A 27,161-nucleotide genomic window follows, 5' to 3' on the forward strand; every position below is an offset into this window, starting at 1 on the left:
TATATATATAGAGAGAGAGAGAGAGAGAGTGAGCGAGAGAGTTTAAATGAACACAATTGAAAATTTGATAAAAAAATTAAAAAACTGAACTTCACAAATTTTTCCTTTCACTTATTCTCCTTCCCCTTTTCTCTTTCCAACTTCTCCCCCTCTCCAAGTTTCATTTTTACCCTTTCCCGTTTTCCCCTTTTCTCTTTCCACCTTTTCCTCGTTTTCCATTTTTACCTTTTGCCCGCGCGTAAATCGGTCCATTAGTTTTTTGATCTTTACCAGTCACACATACGAACATGTCTTTATATATATATAGAATAAAAAAGTCTGTATATTTGTTTGTTTGCTTCGTAAATATCTCGACACCGGCCCCACCTAGCGGGTATAGTTTTTGCAAAAAATATTTCTTTTCACGTAACTAATATTGATATTCTGAATATGAAACAAATCGGTCCATAAATATAATTTTTCTAAATATCTCAACCCCAACGCCATCTAGCGGGTTCACTATTTGCGGGGATAATTCTTTCCATGTATTTTGAATATGAGGCAAATCGGACCATAAATATAATTTTTCGAAATATCTCGACGCCAGCGCCACCTAGCGGGTTCAAACTAATTCAGAAACCTTCCCTGGCATGCGTCCAACCATTCCCTAAAGTTTCATCGCTATCGGATGAACGGTTTAGGAAGGCATAAATAAGAGACATACAGACAGACAAACATTCATTTTTATATATATATATATATATATATAGATATGTGAAGTAAATGTTATTACCTACATAACTAAGTACCGTACGTTCCTGAAGATGGAAATAAGTTTCTGAAAACGCTAGAACGTGTATCACTACTGATAATTGTTGGTAAGTGGTTATGTAAATTATAATTCTTCATATTTTCCTAATTTTTTTTTTTTTTTTTTTTTTTTAGAAAAAAGATTTTGTAACGCTTAATTTTACGGGAAACTGATTTTAATATAAAATTAACGACCATCCACGACTTTTTTTTATTACCGTCGTTAAAAACAAATAGTTTGAATGTTATTTTTTCTATCAAAATTATTCCTCGATCTCCGTGGCAGAGTGGTAACTCTCGGCCTTTCGTTTGGAGATCCGGGATTCGAATCCCAGTCAGGGATGTACCATTTTTCATACGATACAAAATTAAATTTTCGTTATTCCCATGAAGCTTCTGTTGTGTATTAATTTACCAAATAAATAAAAAATTACTTGTAATGGTAAATAATCGAATGTTAAAAATTGTATGAACAAACATGTCTTATTTAATAAACTTTCATTAAGGTGGATTTTCATTTTTCTTGCGCAGCCTATTTATTGATTTAACCTATAGATTGTACTCTGAAAATTAATCGGTTCAGATTAGAACAGTCGTAATACAAAAAATTTTTAACCTGTACTTTAAATATAAATATTTAATATTCCGTGGGTATTTCTTACTTGAAAAATGTTGAAAAATTCAACTTTTAATTTTTCTTGTAAAGCATATACCGTACAAACAATCTGTCAATATGCTTTTAGGAAAATATTAGTCACTGATACAGTCATTCCCTAGTTTTTGAAAAATATTTTAAATTCCGTAGATCACAAAAAAAAATTATTTCCAATTTTTCTGCGATCTCAGTAAAGCATTCAATTTAGTTTTACATAATTACTGATGATAAAACTTAGATATAGAATTAGAGGAGCTGCTTACAACCTTAAACCTTAAACAAATAGTTGAAATTTTACCGTTTGATAAGAATTAATATACATAATTTATTAGGACCTTAATTTAAGATGTAGAACGCGGAGTCCCTCATGGAAGTGTTTGTCGGTCCTTATATTTTTTTTTTTTTTTTTTTTTTTTTTTTTTTTTTTTTTTTTTTAATTAGTAAACTGCAACAAAATTTTGAATCATTCATTTTAACTCTTTTCGCAGACAACACAAGTAAGTAGTATATCTGAGTATAATTATTAAAAAGGAATTAAAAATTCTATGATAGCAGCTCAAAAATTATCCACTGGATGGATACTGACAATGTTTTAAAAATCGGTACTGCCAATGGTTTATGGATAGTAATAGGATGGGAATAATGAATGTCTCTTTTTTTTAGTAATGAGCCTTATTTTCACCTTAGCGGTTACATCAATAATCAGAACAAAGAGATATTGGTGGTCAACACAAAATCCACACATCTTATATGTACTCAGAGAAGTTAGGAATATGATGTACGATTTCTCGACGACGAATAGTGGGACTGATGTTTTTTTTTTGTTTTGTTTTTTTTTTTACCAAACGACGTCCGGCATACGAAGATATACAATTTGAAGCTCTTCTCCAATCTTTTCTCTTTTTTCTGTTTAGCCTCCGGGAATTAACGTTCAGGTATTACTTCAGAGGATGACATGTGTAGTAAATGAAGTGTAGTCTTGTACGATCTCAGTTCGACCATTTCTGAGATGTGTGGTTAATTGAAACCCAACCACCAAAGAACTCCGGTATATACGATCTAGTATTCAAATTCGTATAAACGTTTACTAGTATTTGAACGCTGGAACTCTCGACTTCCAAATCAGCTGATTTGGGAAGACCCGTTCACCACTCGACCAACCCGGTGGGTTCTTCTCCAACCTGATGAACGCTATTTGTTACCTGCAACAAGATGTGGCAACTTTCCATACATACATCCAAATTTAGGACTGTTGTAACATCTAGGTGTGAACAAAACCCAAAAAAAAATTTGGGTTTGGACTTTTTCTTAACTGTAGTAATAAGACCTCATTGGGAGCTTTTCAACTATTATCATAAGCGGTACTTATTTTCATCGGTTCAGATATAATGAAATATTTGGATCTCACAAAGGGAAGGCATATCGGTTCAAATCCGACTTCATCTCCTTTTTTTTAAACTTTTTTTTTAATCTAAATATATTGATTTATTAATAATTATTAACATCTGATTGTAAAAAAAAATTTACAATAAATAATTGTTCAATAGTAACAATAAAAAAAATGAAAATAAATATCAGAAGTTATTAATGAAATAAAATTTTATGTACTTTTCATTTTAAAAAAGTGTTTACATATAATTTAATAGGCGTACAAGGAAGTCATGTGGTGTCCACATCACAATCAGAATGATGTATTTGTTATATTTAAATAATCAATATGGACTTTAAACATGTATGTTTTATTTTATAATTTGTTTCTATATTTATAGTTATAAATATAGAATCACGTCAATATAAGATAAGTTTATCTTACATTGACGTGATCTATGAATTTATTTATTATTATCTTTTTGGACCACATAGGTTCACTTTAGTCAGTCCATTATCCAAGTCTCTTCGATGGGTCTTGCGGTCCTCCCAGTACTTTTTCATACGTTCCGATCTTAGTGCCCTTTCTAGTGTTGAGAATTCCGTATTGTGACTTTCTTCTTGTGATTTCGAAGCTAGTGTTTTTGTTCTTGATTTTCTTATTTAATTTTATCTTATCTTTGGTGTCTTCTGGTGTCAGGCTAATTTTCGTCAAATCCTCTCTTATTTCTTTGATCCATCTGCATTCTGTCTTGGTGGTTTTCGAGTCGTGACTGTACTATACTGACTGTTTCAGAAGCCTTGAATCTTGCATCATGGTGATATGTCCAAAGAATCCTAGTTTCCTTACGCACGATATCAGTGATGAGTTCTAACTCTTTGTACATGACTTTGTCGGGCACGATCCACCACTGCTCGTCTTTTTGGTACTTTTTATTAATGCATGTTTCTTCTTTCGATTTTCTGGAGTCTGTCTTTATTTTATTATTCGTTCAGTTGGAAGAGTGTTTCTGCTGAATAAGTGGCTTCTGGTTTTATAACTGTGTTGTAGTGTCTTATTTTTGCGTTTATTGATAGGAATTTTTTATTGAAAGTGTACCAGGTTAATTTTTGAACTTGAGCTAGTTTGTTTTTTCTTATTTGGAAAGAGGTTTTATCGTTTATATTGTTTGTTATAATTTCTCTGAGGTTATTTAAATCTGGTTACTATTTTGATTTCATTATCGTTTATATTTACTTCTTTATTCGTGTTGGTTTTAGGGGCATTATTTCTATCTTTTCGAATGATATTTTGAGGGAAATTTTATTTGCAATGTTTTAATAATTATTACTAGTTTGTTAAATACAATATATAAAATGTGTAATGATATAATTTATATGCTACTTTATTGAATATTATGCAATTTCTAATATCTGTGATTTAGCTTCGTCGGTGTCCTTTGTTGGCAGTGACAAGTCGTCGGGGAAACCAAGGCAGTTTGTTTTGATTTCTGGCCTATTTTTACTTTTCGTGGGCGTTTTTTTTAGCTATTCCCTCGTTACCATTTCTTGAGTGTAATTGAATAATAGCGGCGAAATCTCCATCGCCTTGGCGCAGTCCTGTTTTGATCTCAAATCGTTCCGAGAAAATAATAATATATTATTTGGAAAATAATAATACATGTAATGTATTGTTAATGTAATAATACATGTAATATATTATTATATTCCAATCAGAATTATGTTTTATTTATTGTTTTTGAAAAATTTATAATGAAATTATTTTTTGTTTTATATATTTCTTGCTCTTTAGTAACAAATATTTTAGAAAAAATTCAACTTATGTACGAGTAAATCTCGTACCTTGTATAATTTTTGTTTCTGTAATGTAAATGTTTCAAATAATTCTTAAATTTGGTAGCTACCAAATATTAAATTTACAACCGTATGGGGTGCGCATGTATTTTAATGTACAGATGTTCGTCCTTCCGGCCTTCTTGTCCCTCACAACTTATATCGAAGTTTTTCCAGTGCGTACACGAATAAAGTAAATGAAATCAGATTCTTTGCTTATCCCCGTGTAATTATCTCGGAATAATCTTGAATAGTAATTTCGAGGAGCTAGCAGTATGTTGTCTATTGTAGAGAAGCATGTGTTAGAATTTTTTAAAGGAGAATTAACTAGTGATATCTTTGATTAAAAAAAAGAAGACAAACTAAACTTATTTGCTGGAATAGTAATTTATTAACGCGTTAAATTAAATTTCTCTCTGAATTTTTGTTAACCTTTGAATATTTAATGAAATTAGTAGTTTAGAGATATTTTTTGATGTGTAGAACGCGTATACTGATATAACTTTGTTTTTATGTAAATAGTTCCATATGTATTCTATGAATGTAAATATATATTCATTTGAATTTCATTTCATGTTAATGTAACTCCGTAGAGAAATACAATACATGATTACACCAATTGTGTACAATAAGTTTACCGTACGCAGTAGTTTGTTAGCATTTTTCACTAACATTTGCAAAACTGTTTTGCATGTTGATTTCTTTATGTATTTTTTTGTTATACTGTAGTGTAAACTAAAAAAATGATTTTTTGTTTGATTAACATTGGATAAGTTTTAATTATTTTTGTAATTTAATTTAATCTCGTTTATTTAATTGTTGTTATATTTTCTTGCTGTTCATTTTAATATTTCTCTAAATTTGTATCTGTACATTTTTAATTCTACGCATGGCAGTCAAGTTTGTAAAACGAGTTGCTTTAGTCCACAAATTGCGTCGAGTTGTATCATTGATTACAGTATAAATGTCCAGTGAAATTATTTTTATTCTGAGAGATAATAAATATATATTTATTAAAACGAAAAAAATTGTACTGTATGATTTTTTTACAACAAATGACGCATATATATATATATATGTGTGTGTGTGTGTGTGTGTGTGTGTGAGTGTGATAATGTATTTTATTGCATAAAACCTTGTTAGCAATAATTTTTTCAACTTGGTGTTTCAGTGTCTCTAAATATTTAGTTTGAATATTAATTATATTGTATGTGACAGCTAATTATTCTTACTACACATTCTTATTTTAACATAAATAATAGAATATAAAATATTCTTGTTCGTTATTTTCCTTCTCTTATTTATTTATTATTGTTACTAAAATAGCCGGCTTCGTCCAGATATTTTTGTATTACAATAGACACCAATGGAATACAGTACTCTGTATTGGTCTCTTCATAAATATTATTCCAAGTGAAACTCGATTAAACAAAATCGATTTTAAATTTGATTTCCAGTAATTTTTTTGCTTATTTTTTTCTTACTTTTACTAATCCAATATTAATACCATTTACCGCAATCTGATCTCCATTTTCCCTTATCAAAAATATTGTCATTAATTCATTGTCTTCTTTGTATTGCTTCATACACTCTCCTTTGCCACCTACTTCTTTTCTTTCTGCAATGTGGGGTCAACCTCCAAATATTTTGTGGCAGTCGAACATCATGTTTTCGCGTATATGTCCATATCCTTTACAAGTGGTTTTATTAAAGTGGCGTGCTCTAACGATAAGTTTATTCCCATTTCTTCCCTAATCCTTTTGTTCCTTGCACGATCCATCAGAGTTTTCTGATAACATCTCCAAAACATCATATCCGTCTCTACGATTCTTGTTTTCAGGGTTTTCTTCAATGTCCAAAAACGCAACGTAGATAGGTTCATTCCCTCAATGTCAAAAACGCAACGTAGATAGGTTAATTCCCTACAAATGAAGCACGCCCGTTTGTTCGTTTTGCTGAAGTTCCAGAAAACAGAATGCAGTTGCCCAATAATAAATTTTCCTTTCTTGATTTTGTTTTAAATATTAACCTCATCTCTTCCATTTGATATTAGCATAACATCCAGGTAGTTAAATTCTAGATCGTGGATACCGGTGTTCTTTGGTGGTTTTTTTCCTGTTTAGCCTACGAGAATCACCGTCAGATATTACTTCAGAGGATGATATGTATGAGTGTAAGTGAAATGTAGTCTTGTACAGTCTCAGGTCGACCATTTCTGAGATGTGTGGTTAATTGAATCCCAACCATCAAAGATAACCGGTATCCGCGATCTAGTATTCAGATCCGTATAAAAGTAACTGGCTTTACTAGGATTTGAACGTTGGAACTCTCGACTTCGAGAAAAGCTGATTTGCGAAGACGCGTTCACCACTAGACCACTAGACCAACACGGTAGGTTGTTCTTTGGTGGTTGATTTCAATTAACTACCCATCTCAGGAATGGTCGACGTGAAACTGTACAAGAATACACTTCATTTGTATTAATACGTATCATTCTCTTTCATCTTCTGAATTACCTTACGGTGGTTCCAGAGGCTAAACAGAAGAGAAAGAAGATACTTAAATTCATTAACACTTTTTAATCATCTCCTTACCCAATTGCAAGTTCTTCTCTTGTGTAATATATCCTATATTAAAACAATAGTTTAACTCCCATCGCAATAGTTATTTATTTAGAAAATAATTTGACTGATATTATGTCTGTTCCGGTACAGTGCATCCTTTTCTTGCACGCCGGTTTGTTCCACGAATACGATGTTACCACATCAAAACTGTTTTCTTTAAAATGTTCTGTGATAAAATTTACGGAATCTACGTTTTAACACTTGTCTCTTTTGTATTCTAGTCGAGGAATCGAGTAAAACTGTTTGAAATTCGATATCTTCTCAATCACTTAACTGATTTTCAGTTTTTTGTAATTTGATACAAGTAAACACTTTTATGCAAATTCTCTTTAGGTGGTGGAAATCGTAATAAAAAATATCCGTCGATTCTCGAGTTTTTAAATTTAAAATCAACGGTCTTTTAAGTTTTATGTTAGAAATAAAAAGATTACGTACTTAAGGCAATTAAAAATTTTGATCACCATAACTAGTTGAAAGCTTTCTTCAGTTAGATTTTTAATATCTTTAGTAAAAGTTTAAAAGTGATTGCACATTTAGGAATACTCCAAATTTACAGTTTACAAAAAAAAGTTATTTAAATTTTCGTGTGAAAAACGTTTTTAAATTTTTTTTATTTGCAATAGGTAATCATTTTATCTGTTTATTTTTATGTAAGTTTAAAGCACATGTTTCTTCGAAGTACTTTATATTTAATAAATTATGTTTATTTACACATTCTTCATGTGTAAATAAAAAATTTTATGAATAAATCATATAAATCTAAACTAATTTGTATATGTTTCTTTCTAATGAAGAAATGATCACGAAAAAGACATTTTTCTACGAACGGCGAAATCTTCGTATTTAAATTCTGTTCTATGTTAGTTAATTATTCTTATTTTAGTTCTCTTTTTCTCAGAAATATCCTCAGTGTAAAAATAACAAAAGAAAATTCTTTATGAGTATTTTCCAAGAGATATTCTTTTTTTATGTGACAAATTTTTAAACCTTTACACAAAAACGTCGGCAATGAATTCATTTTTTTAATTCAAAGTTTTTATGATGAAATAATCCCTCTGAAAATTTTGGTCCTCATGCATCGGAGGGATTTTTTAGTTATTAAAATATTCGCTAAAATTGATATTTTAAATACGTTGGAAAAGAAATCTAAAAAAAAAAATTCGGCTTTTTTTGGAAGCTCTCCTATTTGGAAGGGGTATTCAGTTATTTTAGTGATTTTATAGTTTAAAAAAAAAAAAAAATGTTTTGAGCATTAAAGGTTTGTTTTCATTTTGGGAGCTGCCACACTCAACGGAATTTTCTTGTTTTGTTTTTAAATAATAATTTTTTTGTATTTTTTATAAACTTCATTATTTCAATTTTCTTTGAAACTACAAGTTTCGATAATAAAATTTAGTAGCATTTAGTTATTTAAACAAAGTTATTCTATTTCGAACTTAAAAAAAATAACATGCTTTTCGTCACCTATCTTCTGTTTTACATTGTATTCATGAAAACTATACGAGATACATTTCTGGGACCAGTTTTATTCAATTTTTCAAAATATAAAAAAAACCGTAAATAGTTTATCGCCTATATAACGCCTTAAAAATTTCAGTATGAACTCATCTCAACTGAAATCCGAGCGAAGTTTTTCGCTAGCCGTAACTCGATAACAAAAGGTCTGAAAAGGTCTGTAACATTTTAAATTAAAATAAAATTTGAAAGCGTTAATAGTAGATCATTAAACATTTATTTAACTTTTATCTACGTAAAAGATATTTTAAAAAAATGTTAAGTCAGATGTAATTACTCTTTAAAATTCAATTACATGGACCACTGAATACAAAAATAGGAAGAGAAAAGATTATGGAGGTAGAAAAATTTTGTTATTTGGGAAGTAGAATTACTAACGATGGACAAAGCAGGAGGGATATAAAAATGCCGAACAGCTCACTGGAAACGAGGTTTCAGTCAGAAATATAATTTGCTTACATCAAAAATGAATTTAAACGGAAGGAAAACATTTTTAAAAGTATATGTTTCGAGCGTAGCTATTTTGTGAAAGTGATATTTGGACGATCTGAGTACCAGAGAAGAAAAGATTAGAAGGTTTTGAAATGCGGTGCTGTAGGAGAATGTTAAAAATCATTTGGGTGGATAAAGTGACAAATAAAGAGGTAAAATGATGAAGAAAGAAGCATTTGGAAAATTATAGTTAAAAGAAGACAGACTTATTGGCCACATATTAAGGCATCCTGGAATAGTCGCTTTGATGTTGGAGGGACAGGTAGTTTAGAAAATTGGGCAGGCAGGCAACGTTTGGAATATGTAAAACAAATTTTTAGGGATGTAGGATGTAGGGGGTATACCGAAAATAAATGGCACTAGATAGGGAATCTTGGAGAGCTGCATCAAACCAGTCAAATGACTGAAGACAAAAAAAATACAATTGACGTATCCTAATATTTATCTAAATTATGTATTACCAAAGGAAAGAACATAATTTTTGTTTTGTTCTAAACTCTCTCTCTCTCTCTCTCTCTCTCTATATATATATATATATATATATATATATATATATATATATATATATATATATATATATATATATATATATATATATATTAAATTGGAAATCGTTATTAATTTCATTCGTCCCTTTATTGTTTTAATTAATTGATTTTTCATTAATACCATATTTTAGGCTCTTCTCTGGTATTGGCTTTGTAATGAAAAATAATTGGTCAGACTTCCTCACTTATTATTGGAATAGTTCCACATTCCTTCTCGTAATTGCTATAAAATTGCTGACTGAACTTATTGTCTATATGGCATTATTTTTTACTTTTTATTTATTTATCTTCTTTTTGTTTCCCGTTACGTGTAATTACATCGCTTACACATTTCATTGAAACCGAAAACATAAATTCTATTTTATTTTTCTTTATTTTTTATCGTTTAATGTATTATTTTATAGTTTTTTCACTCTTAATGATTAGTTTTAATATTTCATTGTACAATGTAATTTTTGTTATGCAGTTATCTTTTAGACGAATTGTTTTTTGTGCAGTTCAAGAATGTCAACACTTGAAATTCTACCATGGAAAGAGAATTTTGTGAACTTTAAGAAGTTGAGTAGTCTAAAATGCGTTACTATTTTTAAAGAATTATCGGAAGCTTCATTATTTTATGTTGTTTGGCGGAAAATTTATTGATAAAACAGATCTAAAGACCGTGTGTTATTCTGAAAAATACTTTAAACATTTTTTAAAAAATATTTACATAAAATTTCTATCTTTATCAGATAAATAAAAATATATATATTATAATTTAGTGCATATTTTGAGAATTTATATGCATTTGTGCTTATGAATTATTATTACACAATGGTTCTGAACGACCATCTTGCTGAACGAACAGAGCTCCAACTAAACATCACGTTCTTTTTGACATGTTACGAAGCAACTCCGGAATTATTGTTTTACAGGATTCCTTCTCACTGTGTAAGAACAATATTCTTCATTTGAATAACCCAATAATTCTTCATTTGTTGCCTAGCGACGTTGAGATACCATAGGCCGCGTTACAGTTTTTGTCTCCGGGCCAAATTGGAAAGAAAGCTTTTTCACGGGCCGAACGAAATATTAAAATTAAAAAATTTTAAATACAAAAAGATGTTTATTCATAAATGTAAGTAATTAGTACAACAGATTAACAAAAAAAAACTAATGTGACGTGTTAAGTATTTTAATTTCCGTATCTTCCATTATTCAATTGCTTATAAAAAAAAGTTAATATTGAAAAAATTCGCGGGCCGCATAAATTCATTACACGGACCGGATTCAGCCCGTATGTGGGTCATGTTACCATAGATTATTCCTCACAAGTGTTGCCGGGTGTAGTAAGGTCCATTGCAATGGGGCTGGTGATGCTTGTAAACCAGTGTCGACCCAGGGCCTGAAAATTTTTTATTTAGGAAATAGCCATTCGCAAATATACTGTATATGTTAGATTAACGTATATGTAACCTAATCTAAGTTTAGGAATAAAGTAAAGAAAAACTAACATAAATGTTATATCGTGAAAGATTATTAAAGAGAAAAGTTATCTGGAGCAGTGAGGGCTAGCGTATAGGCACTGTGGAACTGCAGCACCCCTTGTTTCACTTGATATTATCGATAACATTTAATATAATGAGTCCTTTTTATTTAATTCTTTCTTTATATTTGTTCAATGTGTAATCCTTAAACTTAATATCACTAGCCATTTCCCAGTTTATGAAAAGATACAAAAATTTTTGTATGGAACTGTGCGCTTCACAGTCCCAGCAGCGTGGTGTTTGGCTGTTGTGCGCATGCGCACATAGGAAGCTGCGCGCGAGGCTGCGAAAGAGAGAGAGAGCACTTTCGCTTTTGCAGTGCCAACCTGGCGTGCTGGTGGAAGGTAGTTTCTTTTTTACTCCGCGTGGGTTTTGAACGTTCCTTGTTCGTTCCCTTTTCTAGTTTAGTCGGTGAAAGGAATATGAAAGCGGTTTAGTTGTTTTTTCAATAGAAATCAGAAGTTGGCGGAAAGCAAGGGTTCTTTGATTGCCAAATCTGTCCAAAAACACGCTGGAAGGGCGAAAGAGAAGGTAATTAGTAAAAGTTAATTATGTAATTGTTTCTGTATACATAAAAATTTTAATTAAGCATCGTTGGACTATAGTGTTTTTAAGCGGCCATTTTATTAAGTTATTATCTAATAAAACAAAAAATATTATCTGTATTGACGTTTTATTATTTATTCGATTAAACCGTATACGGTTTTTAAACATAATGTGCTTAAAAACGGTGTACCATGTTCTTGAGTGTGATAAAGTGTAGAATTAGATTATTATCCTGCTTCCAGCTATTCTATTTGATTCATTTTTTCCGGTTCTTTTATTTGACAGAAAACTGCTTCTGGAGCAGCACCCCCATTAATTTTAGCAACGAGCGGCCACTAATCTGGGGCCCTCGGCGTGCTGTATTCAGGCATGTTGATACCCTTTTCTTAAAGGCAGAGTATTTATTATCTTTCCAACTATCAAACGCCATTCACGTATTTTTAAAAAATAATTTATTACGAAGAAGTATCACTACATCCCGCCCGTATTATGACGTCATAGATTCCTTTTCAACTTTCAATTTATGTACAAAATGAAGATTTTCTTTAGCTCACAAAATCGCATTCATGTCGTGAACTGCGATAAATTTTACTATTATGAGAAAACTACACTTGTGTGGAATACCGCATTTGGAAATCGTGATAATTGAGCAAGGCAGACTGCAACGTGCTCTTCCATGACCTCATCCGATAATTCATTCATACAAGTTCGTTAAATAATTTCATATTCACTAAATATGATTCTACATTTTTGACTACGGTATATTAAGTTCGGCCACTAGTTAATGTAAAATTAATTTAAAGTCGAATTTTCGAAGGCAACATTTTGATCACAGGAAGGGGTACGAGGGATTTCTTGGAGTTCTGTACTTCAAGCTTTTCACCTGCAATGAATGATTAAAGATTTACTGCGATCTTAGTTTACGTTTAATATGTACATGCTTGATATACCTCTTTATCAGAGAATATTTGTTTCTGAGATTTCTTTTTAACGGAGATTCTTTACCAAAAGTCTGTTGTGGACACCAAATAATTTCCTTGTATCCCTATTAAATTATATATATTTTTTATTGAATTATTTATTTTAAAATTTTTTTACCATCACAGGTTAATAATAATTTATATTTAAACATAAAAAAAAAAGTTAAAAAAAAGGAAATGAAGTGGGATTCTCGCCGATGTGCCTTCCCCTTATAAGATCTAAATTTTCGTTAATTAAACTTTTATTAGCCTATAACTCTGGAACAAATGAAAATAATTACCACTTACGATTTATGGTTGAAAAGCTCTCAATGAGGACTTATTACTGCAGATAAGAAAAAGTCCAAAATCCAATATTTTTGGATTTTGGGGCTTTTTTTGGACACTTTTGGTCTAGTCGATTGCAACTATGAGGGGAGGTGCACAACTAAATGTTATAATAGTCCTTTAACCAAATCGTTTATGCGAGATACATACGTACAGACGTCACGCCGAAACTAGTAAAAATGGATTTAGGGATGGTCAAAATGGATATTTCCATTGAAATCTGAAAACCTAAATTTTTTGCGATTACAATACTTCCTTGTGCTTAAAAATGGGGGATCTAATTAAAAAAATGAAAGGGATAAAAGAAGAACTTAAATTTTGCTGTAACTTGAGATCATCGTTATTTTCGGATTTTAACTAAAGATTTTACATATTTTATTGTGAAATGACTGTTTCATGTAAATTTTTTAAAGGTTTTTTTTTGTAGTATTGCACTTAAAAATAGTACTTCAATAATTATCAGATTTAAAAAAAAATGGAATATTTGTGTTCTCTGTCGAAATTTTTATTTTTTTTAATAATTGTAGAATACAAGGTTAATATTTTTTAAAAGACTTTAAACTTTAAAAAGTTCCTCTTTGATACTTTAGTTCATAGTTAAACACAGTGGTAATAAGTATAAATTTTGTTGAAAAAATAATTTCATTTGATAGAAAAAAAAACTTTCCATATACCAACGTTTATCTGAAAAATATTTTAATTATTATTTTTAAATATCGTAATTATTTTAAATTATTTTTCTTTCTCTATTTCAGGTAAGGTGAAATCCTGTAATATTTTCTACCATTGCGTAAGTAATTATTTTAAAATGAATAAGTTTTGTTATAATAGAACTATAATACTACATTTTTTGTTGGCAACAAATATAATTTTTTATTTTGTATCTTGTTTAATACCCGAGAGTCGAATAGAATCTTAAAGCGCGATTGATTAACAACAACAACTTAATTAATCAAGAAAAATTTATACAAACTAATTTCATCGATAGTACATCTGTACCCAATAATGTTATTCCCGACTTTCTTGGCAGACTGTTGGCATCACATCACTTTTCTTTTTCCTGTTTAGCCTCCGGTAATTACCTTTCAGATAATACTTCACAGGATGAATGAGGATGACATGTGTGAGTGTAAATGAAGTGTAGTCTTGTACAGTCTCATTTCGACCATTCCTGAATTGTGTGGTTAATTGAAACCCAACCACCAAAGAACACCGGGATCCACGATCTAGTATTCAAATATGAGTAGTTTGTGAGGGAGACTTTGGGGTGGATTGTATTTTTTGTTTGGGAAAAAACAAAATGAATATGAGCAAAAATGAATTCGGGTAAAATGGTAGTGGCGAGGGCAGCCGTGACGCGCCCGTTTTACATTTCCTTTTATCATTGTGTGGCGCGTTGTTTTTAGGAATTTATTTATTTTTCCTATTTCAGATGTCGCCTTTCTCTGATGTAGATGAAATAGAACCCTTCAGATAAAACCCCACGGCTATAGGGCTCTTTAAACAATATCCATGTACTTAGTTCTAGAGTTACCGCTTATATTAGTTAACGAAGTTTAAGTAATGGAAATATTTGATCTAATTAAAAAAGATGTATAAGAGACATTGTTAGAAAATTAGTTGAATTATAATAGTGAATATGAAAGGATAAGAGTTTTTGAATGCAGTTGCAAATCAAGGTTTATCAAAAGTTTAAAATTAAATGTTGTGACTGAATTTGATTCAAAATGATTAAAATTATTTAACGGAAGAGCAAGTTGGGTGCCGTATAAACTTTTATATTACAATTGTTATACGTTTTTAAAATTATTGTAAACGTGATTAGTATGTGGAAATCTCAGTTATTCTTACTTCTATAAATATCTTTGCGGATAATAGACTTCTGGGAAGCGGAAGTAGTTATGTTGAAGTCTTGCTCTGCGGGGTTCAAACTACGAATTTCCGAAAATTCCCTGTTTACAATTTATACAGTTCCCTCCCCCCCGTTTTGTTTGGAGTGCTCCATAAAATACGTTATAAAAGTACCTGGTTCACGTATAGTGTAATAATTTTATTTATATACATTATGTTTAACGGAAGTTATATAAATAATAATGAATATATATATATATATATATATATATGTAATTATTATTTGCTTCCTGTTTAATGAAATGAAATATTATTATTATTATAACAAAGATTTGATGTTTTATGATCATTATTTATTATTGCACTCGTTATTACATAATAAATAATAATATATTATTCTCCACGCGGAGATAAACAATAAACAATATTGTGCTGAATTTTATTACTGTGACATTTATTCATTGTCACTTATATATATAGCAAAATTGTAGTCTGTTTCCTGGGTGTTAGGTTGTATCCTACAGTATTTGTGCTGAATAGGTAAACATCGCTATGTCCTGCTTTTGTTGTCATCTGTTCGCATTTAATTTGTCTGTTTGCAGTTTACTGTTGAAATTGTCGATATCGTTACTTTTATTTAATACTACTCGTTTTATTATTACTAATTGGGAATTTTGATAGATTTTTCTGATATATCAATGCTTTGATTGTACTTTTTCCGATATTCTTCCAGTTATTATTTAAATGTAATGTTAGATTTTTATTTAGCCTTTTTGTTAATCTTGTATTTTTAGACAGAATTACTAACATGCAATCCGAAAAGTTTATAATTAACTTAATAATTATGGCGAACTAGTGACGATAACGCCGATAATTTTCACTCGTTAGTTGATGGTTCAGATGATGTGGATGGAATATCATCCCAAACCGTTAAGGTAAAAGAAAAAACGTTGTTCTTCCTTCCTACTTTTCCTTTTTGATTAATGTAAAGAAATGAAACTATTATATTCGAAAAATAATGAATAAAAAGCAAATGAAAGGTATATATTAAATTAAGGAAATAAAAACTGTATTTAAGCTGATAATAAAGGGAAATTGACATTGTGATAACCCATTAAAATACTGTATTAGGTGAAACTGCAAGTGAAGTTTTTTATAAGCTTTTATTTAACTTGCTTTAGTTATAATCAAATCTTGCAATTGCTATATCTTTTGATCTATCGTATGAAAATCAATGAAATTTGGTACACGTATGTAACTTCGATGACAATACAGCACTACGGTGTTAGAATTTTGATATGCCCCCCCCCCACGCACTACCACTACGCTAAATTCATGCATGTTGCTGAAAATTTTTATTTCTCATCAACTATCGTATGAAAATGATTGAAATTTGGTAAACGTATGTAACTTCGATGTGTAAAAATAAATATTTTTGCTTTTTAGTCTTAATAAACAAACAAACTTGAACAAACAATAATATTCAGGTATAAATATTAACATATTTTTTTGGATGTAAAAAGTTTGTTGTTCATTAAGACTGAAAATTAAAAAATACTAAAAAACAAAAATACATTTGATTACATATAAATTTTTATTTTTTTTTAAACTTTTATTTAATTAATATTAATAAAAAAAGGAAACATTAGAAAAACCCTCTAAGAAGTAAAAAATAAGAATTAAATCAAATTGCGAATTTTATACAAAAAATATAATATATTAACAAATATAAAAATGCACTGAAAAGTAAATCATCACAACATTAAGTGACCTTTCACAACAGGCGTAAAAACAGTCACTATCATTCGGACGTAAACGAACCGTTTTAAAAAGTTTGAATCGTAAACCACGATAAAAACGTTTTACTAAATATCGTATCGAAAATTAATTGACTACGTTAAAAAATAGACGACACACGCCAAAAGAACTGTACCTAGTGGCAGAACACAACCTACCTAGTTAACAGAACTGAACTTTACGTATATGGAAAATCAAAAGAGAAATAAAATAAAATAAAAATAATTGTTTTGTGTATTTAGACGCGTGGTTATTAAATGAGGAACTTTAAATTTTATTTTAAAGGACTTTTAATTTTTAAAATCGGATAGCTGCACACAGCTCCTGGTGGCTCACTCGGCTCCATCCACGCTAAAGAAAAGCTTTACTTACGCTGGCTCAGACTAGTACAGCCGGTCTGATTCCATCCTTCAGAGACTCAACTTTTGTTGTATTTGAAATATGATGTCCTATCCTTAATGCTGTAAACACACAAAAAGACATTACTTCGTAAACCAACAGTTGCATTATGTTTGTACTAGAGATAACCTAGAAATAGAGTCAAGCTGGATCATCGTGTTTATATTACTAAGAGATTATTAATCATGGTATGCCAGTGTTTTAGAGAATAATAATAGTATAGGTTGAACAATAACGGCTGTTCAACCAAGCTCGCCGTTACGTGCGGGCTACTGTATGTAATCAATTATAAAAGAACATCTTATGCCTGGTTTTAAAGCAGTGATAGACCCCCCTCCCATATCCGTTTTTATACTGTGTAATATAGAGTAGTACATATCCAGTTAATCGATTAAAATACATTATTTTCATTTCACTTCTAAAACACATTGAAAAAGCATTTTTTTTTTTTGAATGGAATGTTCAAAATTATGGCTTTACTAAGGGTTCATTTTACGTTCTATTTCTCCAAGAAACCAATTTTTACATTATACAGAATGTCCCGAGAACTGTTGGCCAAACTTAAGAGTAATTGTTATTCATTTTTTCATTAATTTTAAATCCACTTAAGTGAAGTGAAAAAGACACAAAATTGTCAAACTGCATCATATTTGCGATCTTTTTTAATAATTTTAGATATGCCTTAGTTGTTTATTAAAGATGCAATTTTTTTATAATAAAAGGCTTAACATTTCATCTACATACCTAATTCGATAAAAGTAATATTTACTTTTATCGAATTAAAAGTAAATATTACTTTTATCGAATTAAAAGTAAATATTACTTTTAAGTAATTACTGTTTAGTATTACTTTTAATTCGATAAAAGTAATTTATCAAGTAATTTACCATTAGCTAAGGAGCTAATGATTAAATGGTTTTTCTGACGGCCATTTTGAACTTTTAAAGATTATTTATTTTGTAGAAGATGTTGTTGGGTACATGTACACCTAATTTCATTAAGATATCTCAATCCTTTTTTAAAATGTAAATTTTTATTGAAAAAATACCGAATGTCGCACAGTGGGAAAATAAAGCGAAAAATAGGGCTTTTTCATATGATGTCTGGCTTTTTCTTTTGTTTTGATGTCCTAAATTAGTCTCTTAGATATGGCCAACAACTCTTAGGACACTCTGTATAATTGAAACCTATTTTAGAGAAAAGTTAACATTTAAAAAGTACACTTAACGGCTAATAAATATTGTGTGTTGTTCTCGATAAATTATTTGATAATAATTTATCGAGATAAATTGTCTCGATAAATTATTATCAAATAATTTATCGAGACTTGCTTGCAATCCCAATTGAAGTGATTTTTTTCCTTTAATAATACACTGTACTTGCTTATCTTTTATGACGTAATGAAGCCTCCTTACGTCTTCATTTACAATTCACTGTACGAGTAGTAAATAATAAAGTTCGTAATGATTGTTGTTATATATGTACGGTGAAAAGCTGCGATGTAATTTTGTATAGTTTGTTTAGTGCGAATTGTTCGTCTTGGTGTCTTTTTCTTTTCCGTTTATTATTATCAAGGTCAATGTTTTGCGTGTATATAACTCGGACTTTACATCGTATTGCAGTCTGATTTATGTAAAAAAATTTACTGAAATTTACATAAATTCAAATTTATTCTATAGAAAATTACGTCTGTATTATTGCAGATGTTTCTTTTATTTAACCTTATTAAGCGGTTTTAAAAAGATGTTAAAATAGTTTTTATTTTATGTTAGAAAGTTACATGTAGTTGAAAATTCTTATATAATAATAGCAACCACAGTTTGACTTCATTAATGATTTTTTTTTCTCTGATTATTCTGTAACATCTTTTTATTTTAAATTAAGCTATTTCTAAACTTTTACTTTCCCATCTAGATAGCGCTATAGCAGAGTTATAGTTCTGGAGGGTAAATTATTGTAATCAGTCCAATGTGGGCGTAAGCGGTTTTTACTGGGTCTTGATATTTTCACACCTGAAGAACCTAAAAAATCGGACGGAAATTTTCCGGATGTTAATGTTTGCATGTACGTGTGTTCGGTGTTGGCATCTATTCGTACGTGTATTCGGTGTTGACATGGGACATTAATGCCATTAAATTTTCAACTTAAAAAGGCCAAGATGTGAGGCTGTAGAGCAAGGTCACCCTCAATATCTCAAGATTTCGCCTAATTAAGGTCATATTTTTGTTAGGCATATTTGTTAACAATTAAAAAATAATATCTGCAAAAAAGCAGATATTGTGATATTGGGTACATCTACACCTAACTTCATTAAGATATCTCAATCCTTTTTTAAGATGTAACTTTTACACCGAATGTCGCACAGTGGGAAAATACAGCGAAAAATAGGACTTTTTTCATATGAATTTTTCTTTTGTTTTGATGTCCTGAATTAGTCTCTTAGATATGGCCAACAACTCTTAGGACACTCTGTATAATTTGAACCTATTTTAGAGAAAAGTTAACATTTAAAAATTACACTTCCCCCCCACCACATAAAATTCTGTTGTAGTCTTCTGCTGTGTTGTGACATCACAGGTGAGCGGCAGAGTTAAATAAATGAATATTACTGAAAGTGTAAAAAAATTAACTCTGTCTGGTTGGTCTCGAATCGATCGCCCGGTTGTCACGGTACTTGTTGCGTGGTATTTAGTGTAGTAGGCAGATAAGTTTATAGACAGACTACAGGTAGAGAATGGAAGCAGAGTTACTAGCGAAAAATGGTGATATTGAGAGCGATATTGCAATAGATATAGGAGAGTTATTAAAAAAAACTAGAGTGAAAGATGGTGAAAAAAGAATTTAGTATTTTGAAAACTAAGTAGTTAGACGAGTAGTAGTGATAGGCCCAAAAAAAAAAATTAAACGAGATCACACAGCGAAGTAAGAATAATGAACTAGTACGAAGGAAAAAAGACGCGGCCAAGAAGAGTTAGGCGAATAAAGTTTTTAGAGTAGGCGAAATCGAACGTCAGAGACGGCGTAAAAATACCCGATGAGGCCAGAGAAACGTAGCTGATATGTTGTATATCAGAAGCGGTTTGATGATGGCTGAGGGGGTACATGTTTGCCCAGTGCCAAATGCACTGGAAACAAGTATGAGGGCTTAAGAGGACTGCTGACAAAAGCCATTGACTTAGAAGCAGCAGTGGTGGAGAACTACTGAAGAAGTCCATGGAAGAAACCTCTATGCGTCATTAAAGGTGCCTGTGCGTTAAACCTGCGGCTACCCAGTCTGCCGACCGTACAAGCGAAATTTGTTCTATATAAGTTTGAAATTGCATTAGTGCCAACTGTCGCGCCGCTAGTACCGCTATACCCGCTCTAAATACGATATGCGCGCCCACTTTAGTTGAAATCATTGAATTAAATTAACGAAAAAATATTATTTAAATAAAATTATAAATATTTTTAATTAAGTTGTGTGTCTAAGCCGTGCATCAGAAACAACCCACAGTTGTCGGCTTTTTTCTTATTCTAGAATTAGAGTAATTTTTATAATTTGTTTATTTGATCTAGCTTACGAAGTTTGATTCTACGAGTCAGCAGCTTTATTGGTTTCGTCTCTAATCTATAAAAAAAGACAATTTTTTTTTAATCTTTTATGAAAATATATTTATAATGAATGATTCAATTCAGAAATATGTTTTTTTAATTTTTTTATTAATAATCCTAACTACAACCAAAATTTGATTATCTGAACATAAAACAGTTTTCAATTGGTTCCTGCGTTGCTCTGGTGAACTGTTTACTAAGAAAAGGATATTTACATTGTGCAATCCAATTTACAAAAATCTTTGCCTGGTTCCCTCTTACTACCACATTTATTATTATTATTTTCGAATGCTCCCACTAAATGGAAGACCTTAAGCTAATAACTCAACTTTCCTTTCGGTTCTTCTTGTTGCTCCAATAAATTTTCATTATTTCCGAGAAATCTTATTTACGCTCTTCTGATCACGTTGGTCTATACTGATTTTGTTTTGGTTGCTCTGATGTAACTTCCCATTTGTTTATTTTGTATCTGAAGGTGTCTCTTTCTAAAATGTTTGTTGGACTTATGTTGGCGTTTTTTAGCGTTTGGAAGTTTGTCCATCCAAGGCATTGAGTTCTTGAGCGAGGTTACATATTCTGTTACCCTTTTTGTCAATCGATTTTCTGGTAGTCTATTGAGATGACCAAAGAATTTCATTCGTCTTTTCTTAATGTCCCATCTTGGTATATTTTGCTCCTGGGATTTTCCGATTGATCTTCTTTTCTACTTTTTTAATTTCTTCAAGTTCATTTTCTGTTAAGTGTCAAAGTTTCACTGGCGTAAAGGACTGCTGGTTTTATAACTGTGTTGTAATGCCGGAGTTTAGTCTGTCTTGACATACATTTTTTGTTGCAGATGTTGTGAACTAACCCTAGTGCTTTTTTTACTTTTTGGAGACGATTTTGTTGTGAGATTTTTTCAAGGCCTGTTGGTTCGATGAATTCCCCGAGGTATTTAAAGTACGGGACCCTATCGATTTTACCGTACTTTGTTTTCAGACTTGTGATATCTGTCTTTGTACATAAAATTTAGTTTTCTCGAATGAGATCTGCACTCCCACTTTTTCTGCATTTTCTTTAAGTATCTCGAGCTGTTTGACAGCAATCTCCTCATCCTCTGTTAATGTTGCCAGATCATCCGCAAATGCGAGGTATGTATGTAGAGGTTGTTTTTGGGAATGCCCAGCCGGAATTGGTTTCCAAAACTCACATTCCTTAAGTTCCTTCTCCCATTCTTCCATAACCTTGTTAAGGACAACACTAAACAACATCGGAGAAAGTCCATCACCCTGTCTCACACCTGTATGAATGTCGAAGGGTTCTGAGATTTCTCCCATAAATTTAACTTTAGACTTAGTGTCAGTTAGTGTTTATTTTATGAGTTCTCGGGTTTTAGGATGTAGTCCCATTTCTTCCAAAATTTGGAATAGTGAGGACCTATCTATCGAATCATAGGCCTTTTTGAAGTCTACAAATGTGCATACTACTAAGGGTTTCTGTCTTAGGGCTTGTATTTTGAGAATAGTTTACAGGTTAAAAATTTGTTCTGGGCATGACCTATTTGGTCTGAAACCTGCTTGATATTCTGCTAATTTAGGTTCTAATTGCTTTTATGTTCTATCCAAGAGACACGCTGATAGAATTTTGTATGTGACCGGTACAAGAGAGATCCCTCTATAGTTATTTACATCTGATTTGTTGCCTTTTTTATGCAGTGGGTGAATTAGAGCAATCATTTATTATTATTTATTTATTTAAGTATCCGTCGCTTGAGTAGTTGTGATGCACTTTTCCACTCTTTTCTGTATTGTGCTATATTCTGTTAGCCTTTTTTTGTTTTTCGGTCAAATTTTTGTCAAGCTGCTTTTTCTTTACACTTTTCTTTCTATTAAATTTATTAAACCTTGGATGTCTTAGTATCTGGCCTATCATTCTATGTTTTATTTTAATTTAATTAACCTATTTCAACGTTCTTCTTTAACATCGTATCTCAAAAACCATTATTCTCTTTTTCTTTTTTTGGGTTCCATATCCGTAAAACTACCAAATAAATGTTTTAACAAATTTCCTTCCAACTGTGAGATGAATTTTTAATACCAGAAGACTTCATTTCCGAATGAAATACTCTTTTAATTTTACTACAAAAATAACGCTTGACTTCGTCTGCGATATTAGTTTTGAGTTTTACTTTACTTTCTTGACTTTTGTTTCAATAAATTTTTATTATATGATTAATATTGATTTTACACCTTATAAGTTTTATTATTTTGGAGTTATTTTAAAGGCGTTTTTTGCCTACAAAAAAAAAATAAATAGAATTCTATTGTTTATGATTTCGTATATTTTTTATTCTAATTTTTAACTTACCATTATCTCCTCTTTTCCTTTTGTATAAAAAAGATATAAATATTTTTTTTTTATTTTCAAATTTGTTTTTGATTTCTTTTATAAAGGAATCATATAAATATAAAAGTGACAAAAATTTCGTTTTATCTAGAAATCTTTGTTTATTGGTGAAATTAATAACATACAAATTTCAGTCATTTTGTGGGCTATGGTCAAGATGACATCCAAAACTCTAATGCTGTTCATTCGGTGCTAACGGCTAATAATAAGAAGAAAAAAAATCAATTTAAAACTTTAAATATTGTTTAATTTAAACAAAAGTAAATTATTCATGATAGAAAAAAAATAATTTTATCATCATCGTCGTCGGCAATGCCATTCTATTTATACATTAATAGCGTTCGTGAATTGCTTCAACATTAAAAGTTTCCTTCGTCTTTCATTATTTCTCATTTCTGAAGGCTTGTATTTAAAAATGTTCTAAATTTAAAAATTACTTCAAACCTTGTCCTCCTTTATTTTATTGTCATTAATATCTACTAATTTTGTTCAATTGTTCTGATAAATTTGTTTCTACTTTTGACGTATTAAGAAATTTGTATCGCCTGAATTCAATTGTAATTCGGATAATTTGTACAAAAAATTACTTACGTTTACTTCAATAATAAATATAATTATTGTAGCTTAATTGTTTTAAATTTATGTTAATATCATTTTTGATTACTTACCGATTATTTTATTTAGAAATTAAAATAAATAGCTCGTTTATTTTGATCGATAAAAAATAATATAATATATAGATTACATTAGGAATGATTAAATATGTTGCAGATAAAAAAATAGAACTACTCCAGTATTTGACTGGATGGAACAAGGGAAACCATGGTAAAACCTGTATCAAAATTGTATTATAAAATATAAAACTATAAAATAAAAATTCGATGCAGTTGAAGTTCATATTAATTATTTAAAATATAAATATAAGGTTGTCTAAAAAGTACTGAGCCTTTGGAAGCCAAAATCGAGAATACGTTTATTGTTTTTTGAAAATAACATTATGAGACCACACGCATCATTTTTTTTCGATGATCTTTTGCCATTTTTCCGGTAAAATTATAATCCCGTCGCTATAGAACTTCTGTGGTTTCTGTAAAAAAATTGTGACACGTGGTTTTCACAGCTTAACACTATTCAGGGAGTTCTGCGGAGACCGAAACAAATGATGGTCTGACGGTGCCAGGCCGTACTGTACAGTGGATGCATTAAAACTTCCCATCAAGTTCTATCAATTTTTGTCGGGCCATTAAAGATGTATGCGGTCTGGGGTTGTCAGCGTGATATGACACCCTTTCTGTTGACCAGTTCAGGCCGTTTCTTTTGAATTGCTCGGTGCAATCGCACTAATTTTCGACAGTACAGGTCTGAGTTTATCATTCTGCTTGGCGTTACCAGGTCGTGATACACAAAGCCGTTCCAATCTCACCAAACGCACAGTATTTCCTTCCTGGGCGTCAGTATGGGTTTTTGCCACAGACTTTGGAGCTTATTCTCGCTTCGACTAGCGATCTTTTTCTCACATTGTTGTATGTTATCTACTTTTCAACACTCTTGATCAACTGCTTCAGAAATGGCTCGATTTCGTTACGTTTTAGTAGAGACTTTCAGATAGAAATATGTTCGTGTAAATTTTTTTGAGTCAGATCATGTGGCAAACGTCGAGCTTCTTTTTGTAGCTACCTTTCTCCAAATAATTTAACACTGTTCGGTGATGAATGTTTAGGTCATTGGCGATATCATGACTGTTTACATGCCGATTTTTCTCTACGTTTGCCAGAATACAATAACGCTATCTCGTGCGCAAAAGGCTCACTACCTTTTAGACTACCTAAGTAAAAAATGTAGTTTCAAGAATTAAAAAAAAACTTTTGCACAATTCTGCGCATGAAATCTGACTTTTCGTTAATTTAATTTGGTTTTAATGTTTTAATATATTTTTTTTTAATTTGATTTAATATTGCTAACGATAGATACCGCAGATAAAGAAAATTCAACGTTCCATCTTGCAGGATCATAAATTGGAGTTGTTAACATAACTACAGTCATGTCATGATATGTCATGACTGCTTATGCCGGTCTTCCTCGAGTTTTGCCGGAATACGCTAACCCGTAAAAGGCTCAGTACTTTTCTTGCGTTCGCTAAAGGCTCAATACTTTTTAGACTACCTATGAAATATTATTATATTAAGGTAAACTACATGATAATTATGTATAAAAAATTACTAATAATAAATCACAATTAAGAAGGCGTTAATGAAAAATTATTTAAGTACTTTTACTTTTAGGTACATGTTGAACGGAATACAGGAAATTCATTTTTATTAATTAATATTAAAAAAAAAATTATTTAAAAAATATTTATAAAAACACAATTTTCTCGCTAACAATGTACTGAGTATTCTGACCGCTTTGTTATGGTTACCGCTTTGCATCGACGCATTAGTCAGTTGTTGGACGAGTCCATTCCTGGAAAAAGTGGGGAAGTAAAGTTAAACCAAATTTTTTAGGAGGCTGATTGATGAATTGCGTTTACATGGGAAACTATAAAGGGAGACAACTTGTTTTATTTGTTTAAATAATTAAATAAATTAAATATTTAAAGGGTACCTTTATTTAATTAATAATTTCATCTTCCATTTTTATTTTATTAAATAACAAGATTCACACTTTATGTTTGCTTATGTAATTGGTTCTTTTTTTCTTTTTTTAATCTGGACATTTTTATAACGTTATTATGGAATGAATGATTCCAATTAGTAATAAATTTTTATATACTAATATATACATATATATGTAACATACTGTTAAATAATCCTGCAATAATTTTACTTTGACCCCTTTTTTAATCTATTTCTTTTTAAAAATAATTCAATATCTTAAGTAGATTTTCTCTCTGGATAGTAATTTTATTTTTTCAAATATAAATGAATTCATAAAATGTCAGAATCGCTTAATATCTCATTATTTTTACTTCTTAAAAAAATTACGATAAATTGGTGTTACGGCTTAAAATAAAACTAATTTACTAAATTTCGCTTTAGAGAAGACGGTAATAAAAGTTCATTCCCACTGATTACAGCTGGTATATAATTTATAAATATTCCACGGCATTTTTTAATTTTTTTTTACTTTATCAAGTTATCCTGCATTGTTTTGTTTTTATTAAATAACAGTGTATATGTTTTAAAATTATGCTAATTGAATTTGATTGTCTGTAAGGATAATCTCTGTTATTTATAATTTATTTAGTTTTTTTTTTATGCACTGCTAATTCAGTATGACTGCTGACCCTTCTGGGGAAAATGTAGTAATATTTTATTAATTCTGTTATTTATTTTTCATTTTTTTTTAAATTCCATCATACTTTTATACGTATTTAATTTATATTGTCATTTCTCATTGTTATTTTTATTTTGTTGTGAACGATGGGAAGTTAATTTTTTTCTTAAGATTTTTCCTATTACAATTTAGGTTCTATTTGTCTGTTTATTTATTTATTTTTCTTGAAATTAAATATCATAAATAAGAACAGATTTAAATGAAAATTTTTCGGGATTACTTAATCGAAAAAGATAAACACTTTGCATAATGATATTTGTATAATTTTCTATTTATTTCTTTTTCGAGAAAAAAAATTATTCTCACCCATGAAGATTGTTCGGTGACATTTCAGAATATTCTTTTCTCCTTCCTTGTACTTCGTTCAAGGAAGTATTTTAATCGCGAAAAAATTCGGTTTTCAAATTTCACCTGAAATATCCATTTTGACTAGTATCGGCGGACGTCTGTACGTACGTTTTCGCGTAACTCAAAAACTAATCGTTTTTGAGTTTTGAGACAATCGCAAAATTCTAAAACGATTAGCCGTAGAATGTTGAACTTTTGATTTTAGGATTGTTGTAACATCTAGTGGTGCACCTCCCCTTTTGATTGCA

At 30.4% G+C, this 27,161-nt stretch overlaps 1 protein-coding gene across 2 annotated transcripts in view; it reads left to right on the forward strand.

The window, feature by feature from the left end:
- orb2 (cytoplasmic polyadenylation element-binding protein orb2) overlaps window positions 1-27,161 on the forward strand; it is a 382,665-nt gene that overhangs the window by 11,593 nt on the left and 343,911 nt on the right. The window lies entirely within an intron of this gene.

The sequence above is a fragment of the Lycorma delicatula genome, chromosome 5, assembly GCF_047948215.1.
Source record: "Lycorma delicatula isolate Av1 chromosome 5, ASM4794821v1, whole genome shotgun sequence".
In the NCBI taxonomy this organism is placed as follows: Eukaryota; Metazoa; Arthropoda; class Insecta; order Hemiptera; family Fulgoridae; genus Lycorma; species Lycorma delicatula.